This window comes from Stenella coeruleoalba (genome assembly GCF_951394435.1).
Source record: "Stenella coeruleoalba genome assembly, chromosome: 8".
NCBI classification, from domain to species: Eukaryota; Metazoa; Chordata; class Mammalia; order Artiodactyla; family Delphinidae; genus Stenella; species Stenella coeruleoalba.
In genome coordinates this window covers 15,150,851-15,166,184 of record NC_137154.1, presented here as the reverse complement: position 1 = coordinate 15,166,184, position 15,334 = coordinate 15,150,851, and the positions used below count along the sequence as shown (strand labels likewise).

Below are 15,334 nucleotides of genomic sequence, written 5' to 3'. Positions count from 1 at the left end.
ACCTCTCTCCTCCCATCAAAACTTACCTGTCTTGGGCCCTATTTACTCAGCTTACTGCTACATGAATGGCCTTCTGGTTTCTGGTAAATGAAATCCAGCTGTGATGTTAATAGTGAATCATGGTGAAGAAAAGTAGACACGCAGGGGCCGAGCACACTCCGTATCTGAGCCTGAGGACCCTTTGCTTTATAGATGGGAGACTGAGGCCCAGGGGAGGGGCGAGGGGGACTTACGTAAAGGCGTTGGCTGGATTCCCAGTCATGGCTCTCTAGGGAACTCTACTAATTCCTGGGTTATCTTGGCCACTGGGATTCGAACTACAGCCCTGTCTCTGGGCACGGCACTTTATAGAATGCATGCCTTTTCCCTTAGGTAGTCATCTTAGCAGCTCTGTGAGGGTTCACTGCGGCTCAGAGAGGCCGGTCGCATGCCCTGATCACACAGCCAGTGGCTAGTGGCTGGAGTAGGTCTGGCTGGTCCCCAGCGGGTGCAAGGTGCACTCACTCGCTGGCTTCCCTGCCCGCTGACAGCAGCCCCGGGCGCATACCAGGCTCAGTCTACAGGATCTGTTCCCGGCTGGGACAGGCATCCTGAGGGACCACGCGGGAGACTAAGTCAGGGAAGAGGCCGAGGGCAGGATATGCTGCTCTCCTGGGCAGCAGTCAGGGGAGTATGGGATCCGCAGACAAGCGATGCAGGCCAGGCCCGCACAGCAGGACCATGAGCGCAGGCCCAGCTCACAGCCCACAGCGCAGGGCTGCCTGGGTCACCATGGGATGGCCAGGGCCTTCTGCCTGCCCACTCCCCTGCCCCACTGGCCACTCGGCCACATCCTCCCCATTCGGCATTTCTGGGCCCGGACTCAGGGCAGCAGCTTCACTCAGCAGTGAGCCACCCACATTTACAACGTACACACGTTCACATGCTAAACTCTCCCACCCCTCCCCCGCAGACGTGGGCGTTGCCCACCCTTGCATATCACGTGAGCTCGTTTGCATGCCTTTATGACACAAACGCTCCTGAATTTCTCTCCTGCTCCTTCTATCTTAAACAGTCTAGACAGTGGCACCCCACAGCATCAGGAACTTCTGCTCTTAAATCAGCTACGGGGTTCAAATCCAATCGGTGCTATTTAACAACCATGTGTCTGCTCAATACTTAACCTTTCTGAGCCTCAGTTTCTCATCCATAAAATGGGAGTGCTAGCAGTGTCAGGATTAAATGGGAAAATGCGTGGAAAGCACTGACCACAGGACTCTTCCATCTCATTTCCCAGCTGCCTGTCGGGCAGCCTTGGCTCCAGGTGCTCCCCTCGCAACTGGGTATCTCCAGGCCTCTGCTCACCCAGGCCCCCTGCCCAGAGCGCCCTGCTCGTCTCCACACACACACATCTGTCCCCTCCTCCAGGAAGCCTTAACGTGCCTGCGGGTGTCATCAGTGCTGGTGGCATAAGGACACTGGAAGAGAAGGAGCTTTACGTTGGCATCTCTGCCTGTGAGTTGGGGGATTCAGAGCTGACTCGGAGACGTTGTCGGGACTGATGCTGTATCCGGCGCCCCCTTTCACAGAGGGAGAAACTAAGGCCCCACGAAGGGGAGGTGGTGCCTGAGCGCTCACAGAGAGTTAGTGCCGTGTTGGGGCTGGAACCCAGAATGCCTGCCTGCGGATCCGTGGGGTTCAATGCTGCCACCTCCTCCTAGGAGACGAAGCACCCCCCCACTGCCATGTTAATTGAGGGGGTGGTCTGCTTCTCTCAGCAGGTTTGAGGGAGCGTGGGCGGGGGTGGAAATGAAAGGTGGAAGCTGGGGGTCCCCCTGGTGAGCTTCTTCATCAGCTGTATGTGTGAAGAGGAGGCCCAGAGAGGCTGAGACACATCTATCATCTGGACAGGGGCCGAGGCAGGGACGACAGGCAGCCATGGCGAGCCCAGGAGAAAGGCACGGCCCCACAGCATGCTGCTAGAACGGTCTCCATCGTCACCTCTTTCCTGCAGCCATTTATTTATTTCTTCATCATACCCTTATTGGGAAAAGCTGAGAACGCCACGCCTCCCGGGGAATCGCCCCCCACCTTCCCCCCTCCCCAGTTCTCACGCACTGGCTGCCGTCTGGTGACATTAGCTCACCAGCGTGCAGAGTGCTAATGACATTTTCATTTTGCTGGCTGGTGAAATGTGGGCTGGGGTGTGGGGAGCCCGTGGGCAGGTGGGGAGTTGCAGCTGCGGGGAGAGGTAGGTATGCTGGGTTGGGGACCCACCCTGGTGCACGAAGGCAGAGACGGGGATGGACAGCGGGAGCAGCGGGCATGAGTCACTGGTGGCCTTGAGAGAGTTTTGTCTAAAGACTTGCCGAGGGCACAAAGGGGCTCCCCCCGCAGCGCTCACGATACCCTCCCTTGTGTCGCCTCCCTAACATTTATTGAGTGACTGCTGTGAGCCAAATGCTCTGCTGGGGCTTCATAGACTTAGGAGTGTCATTTTCACTCCCTGCAATCCTCAACGAGAGATGCTGTTACTATCCCTGTTTTACAGAGGAGGAGACTGATGCTCTGAGAGGACACCTGACTTCCCCAGGGTTTCTCTCTCTCCTGGAAAGAGTTTGCCCCAACAAGTGACCGAGGCCCACCTGCCTCCAAGCCCAGGCTCCCGGCCACCGCGGGCACCGCCTCCCATACCTTGTCTGGGCTTGGACGAAGTCAGGAAACAATTCTCCATTCTGGCCTGAGACCAGCATTCACCTGTCAGGCAGGCAGTAGACCCTGTGCCCAGGCTGCTCCAGGGGTGCAAGTCTGTCAACAACAAAGGAGGGTGTGGCCCGGGAGAGAGCACCTGGCCATGATGAGTCAGGAGGGACCTGGGGTTTAGGCCTCACTCTGACACCAACTTGCTCTGTGACTTGGAGCGAGTCACTGCCCCTCTCTGGGTGTCGGTCTCCTCACTGATAAAATGAGGGCATTGGTCTGGCTGGCTGGAGCATCTCAGGAATGCATTTTCACACGAGGAAGAATCTCTCCACCAATGCGCATGAACTCTCAGAGTTTCCTCCCACTCAGACATATAAAATTTTGTTTCACATCAAAGCAAATCGGGAAACATTTGTCAAGCCTCCCGCTCTGCAAAGGGCACCATGCTAGACACAGTGGGTGTGACACTTGCGTATTTTTATTCAGGACATACACACACAGGCACATACGTATCTTTGTGTCTTGGAATTTTTTGCAGGCAAGTTCAGCTGGGACCTAGATGATGCCTCCCCAGTCCTGATGCCCAAGCCCAGGCTCCTTCCGGCTGCCCCTTCACACTCTCTCCTCAGGGCCCGGAGCACATTTCAAAAAAAAAGATGAGACCTCGGGCAGTGTGAGCGATGGCGTCCCCCCCACGAGGCAGTCACAGCTGATTCTGCTTGTCTTGACAGGTGGGCATCTCCTGGACAGCCCCGAGCTTGCAGGGACCAGACCTTCCGACCCCATCATCCAAGCTACGTGAACCCTTTGAATTTGAACTTCTAAAAACGTGGGCACAACCTTTTTCCAGACTTCTCAACGCAGGCTACCCAGGTAAGGGAGCTCAGGTGTTCAGCACGGGGTTTTATGCTGCTTTTGCTGTTTTTGTTGTTGCTGATAGCAGCCATCAGAGGACGCCCTATCATTCTTTATCGCCCTGTCCTGTTTTATTTCCTTCATTAGCAGGAGAACCCAGTGGTTAAGGCTTTAAAGTCCAACAGACCTGGGTTCAAATCCTGAACCTCCAGTTACTAGCTGTGTGACCTTGGGCAGGTTTCTCAACCTTTCGTGACGCTGCTTCCACCCCGGTCAAACAAGGAAGCAACAGCACCCACCTCTTGGGTTTGTGGTGAAGATAAAATGAGGTAATATATGATGAGCGCTTAGAACAGGACACGTAGTAAGCTCAGGGTGCAGTGAGCATTAGCTGTTACTAATAGTATTCCTGTACTCATGCCAATCCGTAGTTAATTCATCCTCACGTTGATAGGCTGCCTCCTGCACCAGAGTGTGGACTCCAGAGGACAGGAGTTTGTCTGTTTTGTTCTTAGTTGCACCCCCAGATCCCAGCAGAGTGAACTGGTTATTATTTGCTGAATGAATGAATGAGTGAGTGAAGCTGTTTTACCTACATTATGCAGAATCCTCAGGACAGTCCTTGAAAGGCCTTGCATTTGTTAGGATAAGCATTTGGTTGCATGTGAACAAAAATGCAAAATAAAAATGAGACAGGTTGATTTTTCTCTAAGGAAAATTCTGAGCTAAGGGGATTCTTTGATACCAAAACATTAGGGGACTAAGTTCCTTTTGTCCGGAGGCTCTAACCATCGCTTGTCTACATGACCCACGATGGCCCATGCCAGTCTCTCCATTCTGGTCAGCAAGAAGGGGGAAATCAGAAAAGGACAGGGTGCTCCTTCCTTTAAGAGGGTGCATACAGCACTTCCTGTCAGGTCCCATTGGCCAGAATGTAGTCATGTGGCATGCCTAGCTGCAAGGGAGGCTGGGAGATAGAGTCTTTATTCTGGGGGACCATCTGCCCAATTGTAATTCTCTTATGAAGAAAGGAGGGGCAGTGGATACTGGGCCACACTCTGCCTTGTCAGATAAGATGATACCGCCACACGTTTTTCATCCTCCCTCCCTTCTTCCTCACCCCCAGTCACCAGTGATCTTTGTACTGCCTCCTTTTTTTTTGCCTTTTCCAGAATGTCATATAATTGGAATCGTACAGTAGGTAGCCTTTTCAGACTGGCTTCTTTCACTTAGTAATATGTATTTAAAGTTCCTCCAGGTCTTTTCATGGCTTGAAAGCTCATTCCTTTTTATTGCTAAATAATGTCCCATTGGATGTCTCACAGTTTTTTTGTCCATTCATCTATTGAAGGAAATCTTGGTTATTTCCAGTTTTGGGTGATTATGAATAAAACTGCTATAAACATTTATGTGCAGGTTTTTGTGTGGACATAGGTTTTCAATCAGTTGGGTAAATATTTAGGAGCATGATTGCTGAATTGTATGGTGAGGGTATATTTAGCTGTTTAAGGAACTGCCAAGCTGTCTTCCAAAGTGGCTGCACCATTTTGCATCCGCACCAGCAACAAGTGAGAATTCCTTTTGTGCCATCTCCTCACCACCAGCTGGTGCTGTAAGTTTTGTAGATTTTTGTCCTTCTGTCAGGTATGTAGTGATATGATCCCCACTTTAAAGTTGAGGATCCTGGGCTTCCCTGGTGGCGCAGTGGTTGAGAGTCCGCCTGCCGATGCAAGGGACACGGGTTCGTGCCCCGGTCCGGGAAGATCCCACATGCCGCGGAGCGACTGGGCCCGTGAGCCATGGCCGCTAAGCCTGTGTGTCCGGAGCCTGTGCTCCGCAATGGGAGAGGCCACAGCAGTGAGAGGCCCGTGTACCGCAAAAACAAACAAACAAACAAAAAGATATACAAATGGCCAAACTGCTTAAAAACCCTTTGACAATGACTAGCGTAGTCCAGCGTCCTCATTTGACAAACTGGGAAGGGAGGTCCAGCAAGGGGAAGTGACTTGCCCAGGACCACACAGTTAGCAGGTATCAGAGCCAGGACCAAGCTCAGACTCTGCCCAGCAGGCACTGGTACTGCATTCCTGGATCACTGCAATCAGGCACGTTCTCTATTGTGACCTTAAATCTGTGCTATGGGGAATTCCCTTGTGGTCCAGTGGTTAGAACTCTGCACTTTCACTGCTGAGGGTCCAGGTTTGGTCCCTGGTCAGGGAAGTAAGATCCCACAAGCCACTTGGTGCAGCTCCCCAAAACCCAAAACAAATAAAAAAAATTCCAAAAACAACACACACACACACACACACACACACACACACACACACACACAAACCCAAAAAACAAAGCAAAACTGTGCTGTGGAGAGAATGTGGCTGATTCCAATCCTGATGGAAGACAGCCTCGTGGTTCCCAGGCATTACAGGCTCAGGCTGTCACTCCACCTTTTACTTCCATCCTCCATGTTAACCTCAGCCAGGGTCCTGTGGACCTGGGCAGGGAGACAGCTGCCTCTTGGCTTTTGTTAGCAGGTCTTAAACTTTGTTCTGCTTAAGAATCATCTAGGGGGCTTCCCTGGTGTCACAGTGGTTGAGAGTCCACCTGCCTATGCAGGGGACACAGGTTCGTGCCCCAGTCCGGGAAGATCCCACATGCCGCGGAGCGGCTGGGCCCGTGAGCCATGGCCGCTGAGCCTGCGCGTCCGGAGCCTGTGCTCCGCAACGGGAGAGGCCACAACAGTGAGAGGCCCGCGTACCGCAAAAAAAAAAAAAAAAGTTGAGGATCCTGAGACTTAGAGAGGGCAGCTTGCCCAAGGTGATACAGCAGGTAAGAGATCCAGGAACTTTCCCCACCTGCTTGACAACTGAGCCCAGTCACACCCCACAGCCTCTGCCCATAGCAGGTCTCTCTGAGGCCATGGGCCAAAGCCATGGGGTAACTCTTCCCACTGCAAGCTCAGGAGTGACTGGATTCCAGGCCCCTGTTCACTATGTAGTGTCTGTTTCTCCAAGCAGAACTGAAGTTCAGTGAGCAGGACAAGGAGGGGTGGGGGCAGAGTGAGTGAATTTGCGCCCAGATTGGAGGGGTCTCACTAGGTCAGCCAAAACAGAGCCCTAGGCTGGGCCAGACGGCTGGGAAGGCTAGGGTATAGGCTGCTGGCCTGTGCCCAGTCCTTGGGTCTGAGGGGAAGGCTAGAGCTGCTGCCCAGGTCAGAGGAACCAATGACGGGCCAGATGTGAAGGTTGGCTGCAGGGGGAGACAGGGTGAGGGTGGTGGGGTGCGATGGGGTTATGAGAGGCCAGCCAAAGGCTGAACTGAGGTCAGATGCTGCATTGTTTGGAAGCCAGCACTCAACTCAAACCTGATTAAGCAAGAAGACAGGCAATTTATTCGTTTTTTTATTGGTTTCCAATATAGTGGCAACTGGGGGCCTGTTTATTGGTGTCCAAGGTTCAGATAATGCCCAGGTCTGTGCCCTCTGCTTCTGTCCTCGTGGGTTTCAGTCCCCAGTAAGCACTCCCCACGCGGCAGTGGGGCAGTGGCCAGCAGCTCCAGACTGACATCCTGCTCATTGCAAATCCAGTGAAAGGAGAGCTGCTTTTTCCCAGGAGTTCCTACAAAAGTCCCAGAGTTGAAGCTTATTTGCTGGCCTTGGGTCACATGACCATCTCTGACCAGTCATTGAAACCAGAAGGAGAGACTATGCTGATTGACCAGACTTGGTCAGCGTTGAGGGGTCTGTGTTTGGGGCTGTGTGTATGGGTGGGAGGATTCAGCCTGAAAGTGTCAGAGGGCTGGTACCCCAAAGGGAAAACCAGGTGCTATTTTCAGAAGAAGGAGGAAGGAATGTTGAGCAGACAAAACAACAGCTGCTCCATATCGGAGCCATGGCAGGGGGTAAGGGGGCTGATTTGTCCTGAATGGGTCCTTCCTGTGGCTTGCACCTCGGTTTCAGTGGATCTGGTATCTGAAAGCCTGATTTACACACACACACACACACACACACACACACACACACACACGATGTATCTGCAGACGATGCTTCACTTTCCAAAAGCATTGCCCCAGGAAGTCCTTCCCATAGTGAGTCCTCGTGTTCCCTAGTGGCCACGCCACTATTTCAGTCACTGCTTATCTGGCCGCTTTGGGTTGTCCTTCACTTGCTGGGAGGGCCTTTTGCTTTCTTTACACCCCACCCTCACCCCCACTCCCTCATCGCTGGGGAAAGTTCCTTGAGCCACTTTAGCACTTATTTGCCCTAAATGGCCTCCCTGAAGACCAAGCCTGCCCTCAGCCACCGCCTTCCTGGGGCCTCTCCGAGGGAAGGGGAAGGAGAGGAGGCCGTCACTGGTCAAGCAGGAGCGGCCCCAAGAGTCCGCTGGTTTGCAGGCCAGCCTCATAGCCCCAGCTGACATCCACCGGGAAAGCTCTGTTATGCATTTAGGGTACGGTGTATGATTTCATTTGAAAAAAGATTACTTTGCAGGAAAAAAATGGAAAACCGCAGTGTATGATGCTGCCTCCCAGGCAACTGTGGCCAAGCGCTTTTTAAGATCTGTCCTTTGTTGATTTCGGTCAACCACAAACCTCCTGGCCCTGCACCCATGTCTCTCTCTCTCTCTCTCCCCGTCTCTCTAGCCTGCGAATTCTGCAGCTCTGACTCAGCATGTAGACCAACTCAGCGTTCAGCACCACCCTGCCTTATATGGGAGGCTCACTGCTCTTGGGTCAATACGTATTAATTTATGTCTTCAGCCGTTGGCTATTGAGCTTGTACTGTGTGCCAGGCACTGTTTATTTGCTGGGGATTGGGAGTGGGCAAAGCCGAATGGTCGCTGCCCTCTGGGATCCCTGCTGTCTCCTCTGAGATCCACTGAGGGCAGGACCCTTCCTCTGGGTGTCTTGCCCCCCACCCCTCATCCAATGCCAAACCATAGCCGGACTTGCTGGATGTTCACCACTTAATTATTTTCCACACCATTTTTTAAAGCCCCCACTTATGACTGATGCTACAGAGATACTAGAATGATTTGGTCCTCACCCTCTAGGACTTAGAGTTTAAGATGCAGCTGGTGATGGGTCCTGGAGAGGGAGGGAAGGCCACAGGTTGAGATCTGTATGCAAACCCAGTCAGGGGTGTGCACGAGTCAACAAAAAGAATAGGCCAACCTCTCCACTCCCAGCCCCTCTCCGTTCATTCAGCAGCTCCTCCGAGACCACCGCTGAGAGCCCCTCAAGGAGCCAGCCTGTTATAAGGGAGACAGACATGAAAGTAAATCCTGTCATTCAAGGTAGAGAATGGGAGGGTTCAGAGCAGAAATATAAAGGAAGGCTTGGAGGTTCCAAGACCAGATCAAGAGGTCACTTTGGGGTGGTGACAGTGGTGGGAAATCAGGGAAAGCAGTGTATTTGAGCTGGGCTTTGAAAAGTGAGTAGGACATGGGACAGGCGAGGATGCTGGGGGAGGGCATCCCAGGAGGAAGAAACAGTGAGAGCAAAGGCCTGGAGATGGGAGCCCTGGAGCTTGGAAGACTGTGCCGGGCAGGAAGTGAGATGAAGGCAGTCAGCCTCTTCCATGCAGTCCTCCAGGCTTGGCCACACAGGCCTGTGGCCATCTTCAAGGCTGCCTTAAATCACAGGCTAGGTTTGGAGCTGAGTGGCTCTTCTGTTTTCCCTTTAAGCCCAGGAGAGGGAGTTTTGGAGGGGCCCTTTAGAAAAGACAGTGCTGCACAGGGACCGAGAATAATTAATCCTCCCATCTCGAGGTTCTTTACAGAACTTAGAAATCGTTTTCATTTACAGTGTTGCAAGCAGGAGGCCTAGTGGCAGACCCTGGGCTGGAAGTAGGGGCACTCGAATTCTTGTCCCAGCTGTGTTACTGGTGACCTCAGCCTCCCTGAGCTGTAGTTTTTCCTTTGTAAAATGAGGGGTGAGGCCCCTTCCAGCTTTAAACTTTTATTCCAAGTTAGACCTGGGTGCCGATCCCAACTCTGCTAGTACTTCGGCCTTGGCCCTCTGAGCCTCAGTTTTCTCATCTGTAAGTTGGGGGTAATAGTACTCTGTGTCTCACAGGACTTACGTGAAGATTAAATGAAATAACTAAGTGAGATAACGTGCTTGACAGCACGCCTGCCCAGAGGGTCAGTACCTTGTGATAGCACTGATGCTATTGGTGTTATTATTATTTATATTTTCATTTTCATAACTCTGTGGGAGGAGTCCTCAATAGAGTCTTTGTATAGGTGCCTGCAAGGCAGCCTAAGTCCATGTCCCCCAAAATTTGGTGGTGGGGCAGAGAGTCACACCCCTCCCATCTCCAAATGGGGGCAGAGCTGCCTTCCTCAAAACCACATTTCTTCATTCATTCATCAAACGTTTATTGAGCACTTGCCATGTGCCGGGACCTCTGAAATGCACGTGGGATCCTGTTGAATGGGGCACCCAAGCTGCCTGCGCTTGGAGCAGTCCGCCTTCTGGCTGGCGCCGTGGACACCGTTGGCCAAAGGAGCTCAGGGCCAGCAGGAGTGCACTGAAATCTGCAGACTGGAGCCCTGGGGAGAAGTCCCACCCTGCCTCCCATCGCTCCTGGGCCTTTGTATAACCCCTTCCTTTCCGTCTTGGGGCTAAGGGATGAAATGCCAGAGATCCCACCATATTTAGCAGGTCTCGCATTGTCCCTGGACCAGCGAGATGGACTGGACTGCCAAGACCAGGACCTTACGCAAACGAAGGCATTCGAGAGAGGAAGCCCACCAGCGAGCATGGACTGCAGGGCTGTGTTTTATTCTCACCGCCTGTAATGTTTGTTTGGATCCGGAATTGCAAAGGGTTTGGGGGTCTTTCTGGAGGATGCAAAGCTGGCAGATTGGAAGGTGCCGAGGGGTCCAATCTGCCTTGTGCTCACCTGGTCCTTTCCTGGTGGCCAAGGGCATCTCCCCCGCTCTGGTCTTCCAGCGTCCAGCACAGAGCTGAGCATGCCAGGGTCTGTAGTCAGGGATTGGTGAAGGGTTAGACAGGTGGGCGGATTACAGTGGATTCACAGTCATACACTCTTTCCTAGCCTTGGTCCAAATTTCCAAGGTGGTTGGTGACGCCAGGCCCTGGGTTTGTTTTTCTGTGACAATTTGATTTGGACTCCTGTGCGAAACCAGCGGTTCTCAAGCAGTGGAGTAGATGCGAAACAAATGGCTTTGGGGCCTGTCAGTTTCTCCGTTTCAGTTTCAGGAGGCAGCATAGCGTGTGTCCTGATCTAAGGACGAGACCTTGCCAGCTGTCAGACTCACGAGAGATCAGACCCCCGCTCCAAGGCTGGGTGACCTTGGGCACGTTATTTAGTCTCGATCAAATTCTGTTTTCTCATCTAGAAAATGATGGCACTAATAGCTTCCAACCCATAGGGCTGTGATGAGCATTAGATTAGATAATGGGTGTTAAACCGTGGAGCAGCGCTCTGGGAACATGGTAAATGCTCAAGAAAAGATGATGATGATGTAGTTAATGACCCCTTAAGCTAATGGGCCATAAACTTCTCTCTTCCAAACAGATTTTTGCAGACTGCTTTGCATTTTTAAGACAAAAATTATTTTTGAAAGTTGTTATTACAGAAGTAATGTGCTCCTTAAAAATTTCAATAATCAGAAAGGATTTAAATTTAAAAGCAAATGTCCCCCAACCCACCCTCTGCCATCTTCCAGCTCTTTCCCTCCACTTCCCCAGCAACATTCTCTTTGCATGTGGAGCTTCCCAAGTCTGGAACTTTTCTCCTTAAAGAGCAGAAGACAGGTACACAGTCAGGAGGGGACAGTGGTCCTATTGGAGCCATGGCAGCCTGTGTGTCCTTGGCTCCGGTTTGCTCTGAGCCTTGAGGGTCTCCAGTGTTCTGTGTCCTGGAGGCCTGGGGCGGTGGCCTGAGGTGCCACATTCAGGCTAAGCTTGGAGTGAGAGGCTCGTAGACACCATGTCTGGCCATGTGCCCAGGCCCTCTCTTCTGTCACGGTGCCCCAGGGCTCAGTCCAGCCCAAGCTTCCGTGTTCCTGGTGAGACAACTGCTCGTCCCTAGCCACCTTCTGACAGCCTGCGCTTCCCTGCCTGTGTCCTCTGCTGCCTTCCAGAGGATTCTGATGCAAGCTCAAGTTTGAGAACAACAGGCAGGTGGCTGGGGTCTAACACCGCAATGCAGCCACACGTAGAAGGAGTGAAGGAACCCACGCTGGAAGGGGGAGGTGCCGCGGAAGCCTCGGATTATGAATGACTTAAAGGTGGACAAAGAAATCTGTGTGTAACTTGGGGGAGGGGAGTGGATTCCTGGCAGAAGGATCAGCCCGTGCAAAGTCCCTGGGGCGTGGTAGAGCCAAAGTGTTCAGGGAGCTACAAGTGGTGCTGCTGGAGCGGAGTGAGAAGAGGGCGTGGGGGGAGGGAGGGCATCATCAATAGGCTTCTTGTGCTCTGAGTTTGGGCTTTTCCCCAGGAGCGCTGCAGAGCCACGGAAGGGTTTCTGCAGAGGAAAGAGAGTGGGGAGGATGGACGGTTGTGTGGGGCCCCTGGACCACAGCAAGTGACAGGCTGTCTTCTGGAGGGCAGGGCTGAGCCTGCAGTGGATGGAGAGAAGACCCTGGAATACCCTGAGTCATGGAGGAGTCCTGCCCTGTTGCCAGAACATTAGGACCTTGAAAGGAGGCTGTAACTGTCTTGTACTGCATTGAGTCTCTGCGTTCATGCCTTCCACCCCCAGAGACTCCAGTTACTGTTTCTGGGGTAGAGGAGGCTAAGGTGCCCCCTGCATGTCTGGGATCTAGGTCTGAAGTGGAGGCACCAACATAGGTAAGAGCAAACCGAGATTCCTTCTGAGGGTGGAGCAGGATGAAGGCTGGGAGGGGCCGGGAGGGGCCCTAAGGTGGATGACAATGGGGGTCAGGAGGGCCCCTGGCCTCCCCACCTCAGGGCTGGCTTGGGGAGCCCCCTGGAGAGGAGGGGACAGGGGAAGCCCCCAGACCAGCCCCCGCCTCAGAGGCCCCAGCCTCTCTCAGTCTTCCCAGGGCCAGGCAGGAACAAGAAAGGGAGCTGGGGCCTCTCGCAGGCCTGGGGCTCTTGTTTGGGAAGGGGCCTCTGATGAGCTCATCCTGTGGTGAATCAGAGCGGAGAGGATGCTGAGTCCTCGGGGAGGCCAGAACCAGGGAGAGGGAGAGTGGGGTCCCCCCGCGGGGCAGAGGTGGGGCAGGTGTGAAATAGGCCGCTGGCTAGAGGGCCAGACAGGGTCCCATTCGCCCAGCTGAGCAGCAGCTCTGGGGTGGCAGCTCCTGCTTCCTGTGCCCCAATCCCAGGGCTAGTTCAGGCTGAAGTGCAGTTGCCTGGAGCCCAGCGATGCTTGCCATGGCCTGGCCTGTGTGTATTCAAGTATCACATCAGCCCCAAGCAGCAATCCGTGGTGGTGTGTGGCAAGCGCTCAGAGGAGCTGTGGTTCCAGCGGAGGAGGTGCCAGCCAGGCCCTGCCCACTGGGTCCCCTCCCTCCGGGGCTCGGAAATGGCTCAGGCTTTTCTACTTTCCCCTCAGTCCAGATTTGACTCTCGAGGAAAATGACCGGCAAGGATGTGTGGCCTCACAAACTAACTGGACTTGGGAGGGCTTTCAAGGTCATCTGTTTGGACTTCTTGAGAGTATTCATTAAGCCTCTGCTTACATACCTCTAGCAATGGGGAGCTCACTACTAAGCAAGAGATCAACATTCATTCCGATCACTCTGTTTTTCTCCTCCTTTACATAGGCCCTGGGTTCAAGTCTTACTTCTGCTACTTCCTGTGTGGCCTCAGGCAAGTGACGTAGCTTCCAGAGCTCTGGTTTCCTTTCATGTTAAATGGGTTTGATAAATGCCCACCTCTCATTTACAAAGAAGTTTAAACCAGATAGCTTTACCACCATGAGCAAGTCAGATCTTTCCACAGTGCATAGGCCTGGTGCCCAGACAGGGTTTCTCTGCTGGTCTCCCGGCCCCATGGCCAGTCACATCACCAGGGTGAATGTCCACCCCTCCCTGGCTCGTAGTAGGCGCTCAGCAGATGATTGGCTGCATCCCCTCCTCTCTCAAGTGGACCCACCGGTGCCTTACAAACAAGGTCAGGCCAAGTCCTTGGCTTTTATCTTAACTTAGAGACCCCGAACCACGAGGTGCCCTGAGCTGCCACCCAGTGCTGGTCACCAAAGGCTTCCAGGAGGCCAGTCTTCTGCAGGCCTCCTCCCTCATGCTCCCTCCCTCGGCCCCTCAGGCTTCTGCAGAATCCCACCTCCTCACATCGCCTGGGGTTCACTGCAGCTTTTAATGAGGTCGGCTGGTGGGTCTGTTCCATTTCCTCACATCTTACAGAGCAAAAGCTAACGAGGAAGTGCCAATGTGAAGCCTCAGGTGGAGGAGACTGGAGGTGACCTCAGGCCTCATGACCTCTGACCTCAACCTACTACTGCGGTGTGGGCATCACCCTCAACCACGCCATTGGTTCCTCTGGAATCCTGCTTTATTGGCGTGTGTTTTGTTTTTGTTCTTAACAGCTTTAGAGAGGCAAAATTTATGCGCCATAAAATTCTCTAACTTTAAGGGTATGGTTCAATGATTTGTAGTAAATTTTCAAAGTTGTGCGACCATCACTACAATCTAGCTTTAGACTATTCCCATCACCCCCAAAAGAAACCTGGTTCCTATTTGCTATCAGTTCCCATTCCCACTCCCTGCCCCAGGCAACAACTAATCTACTCTTCTTGGTCTCTAGAAATTTTGCTTTTTCTGGACATTTCATATAAAGGGAACCATGCACCATGTGTGGACTCCTGTTTTTATAGCCTGGTGAAGGTGGGCGGAGACTACGTCCACTCAGTGATGTGCCCATCGTCCCATAGCCAGCCAAGGCCAAGTTGCAAGTGTGCTTTTTTAGAATTGGAAGAACTCATAAGGACACTGAGTGCAGTTTTTACTTCAGTGCAAGAAAGAAATCCTCTGTACCCAATCCCACACTATGACTCTCTGACATCTGCTTGAATATACCCAGTGTCGGGCAGCTCACTACTCCCCCAGAGACTGAAGGAAACTTGCATATCTTGATCATATGCTAAGTGCCAAGCTTGTTGATGTCTTTTGATCTTTGGTTCCATCCTCTGAGAGGAAATCATTTTACAGCTGAGGAAATTGCACCTCAGAGGGGTAGAGGCACTCACCCAAAGGTAGGAAGTAAGGGAAACCAGGATTTAAACCTTGGGCCTCTCAGATTTCAGAGAGATATGAGATACTTATCTTTGTATCAGGGTGAACTCTCTCCCTGTAACTGCCACCCATTGTTTCTAGTTTTGCCAGTAAGACTCACACAGACCACCAACCTGGACATGGGGAGGTGGGAGAGAGAGTTAAGGAAGACTTCTTGGAGGAGGTGATGTCTGAGCTAGGACTTGAAAAATGAGCAGGAATTAACAGGCAGAGCTGGGCAGGAAGAGTTTTTTCCAGGGACTGTTTTAACTGCCAGCCCTTCTAATATTTCACAGCTGCTTGAGGCTGGGGAGAACTGTTGAAAATATCTACTCTTGCTGTTCATTCTTTCCCAAACATCACCAGTAAGTGGTGGTCCAACAACAGTACTTGAATACCTTCAGGGCCGGGGAGCTTACCACCTGACCTGGGAACCTTTTCCATTGCGGAGTTGCTCTGGCTCTAGGCCAGGCTGAAGATGGCCTCCCAGTAGCCACAATCGCTTGCAGCCACACAGGATGTGGTCAGTCCGTCTTCCCACCACCAGCCTACAGGATGCTGAGCATAGCAGG

General features: G+C 52.7%; 1 long non-coding RNA gene across 1 annotated transcript in view; it reads left to right on the top strand.

The window, feature by feature from the left end:
• Positions 1-3,991, top strand: part of LOC307190795 — a 119,625-nt gene extending 115,634 nt beyond the window's left edge. The window contains exon 3 of the long non-coding RNA XR_013829542.1: positions 3,414-3,991. This is a non-coding gene — a long non-coding RNA (uncharacterized lncRNA). The remainder of the gene's footprint in view (positions 1-3,413) is intronic.
• The last annotated feature ends 11,343 nt before the right edge of the window (positions 3,992-15,334 follow it).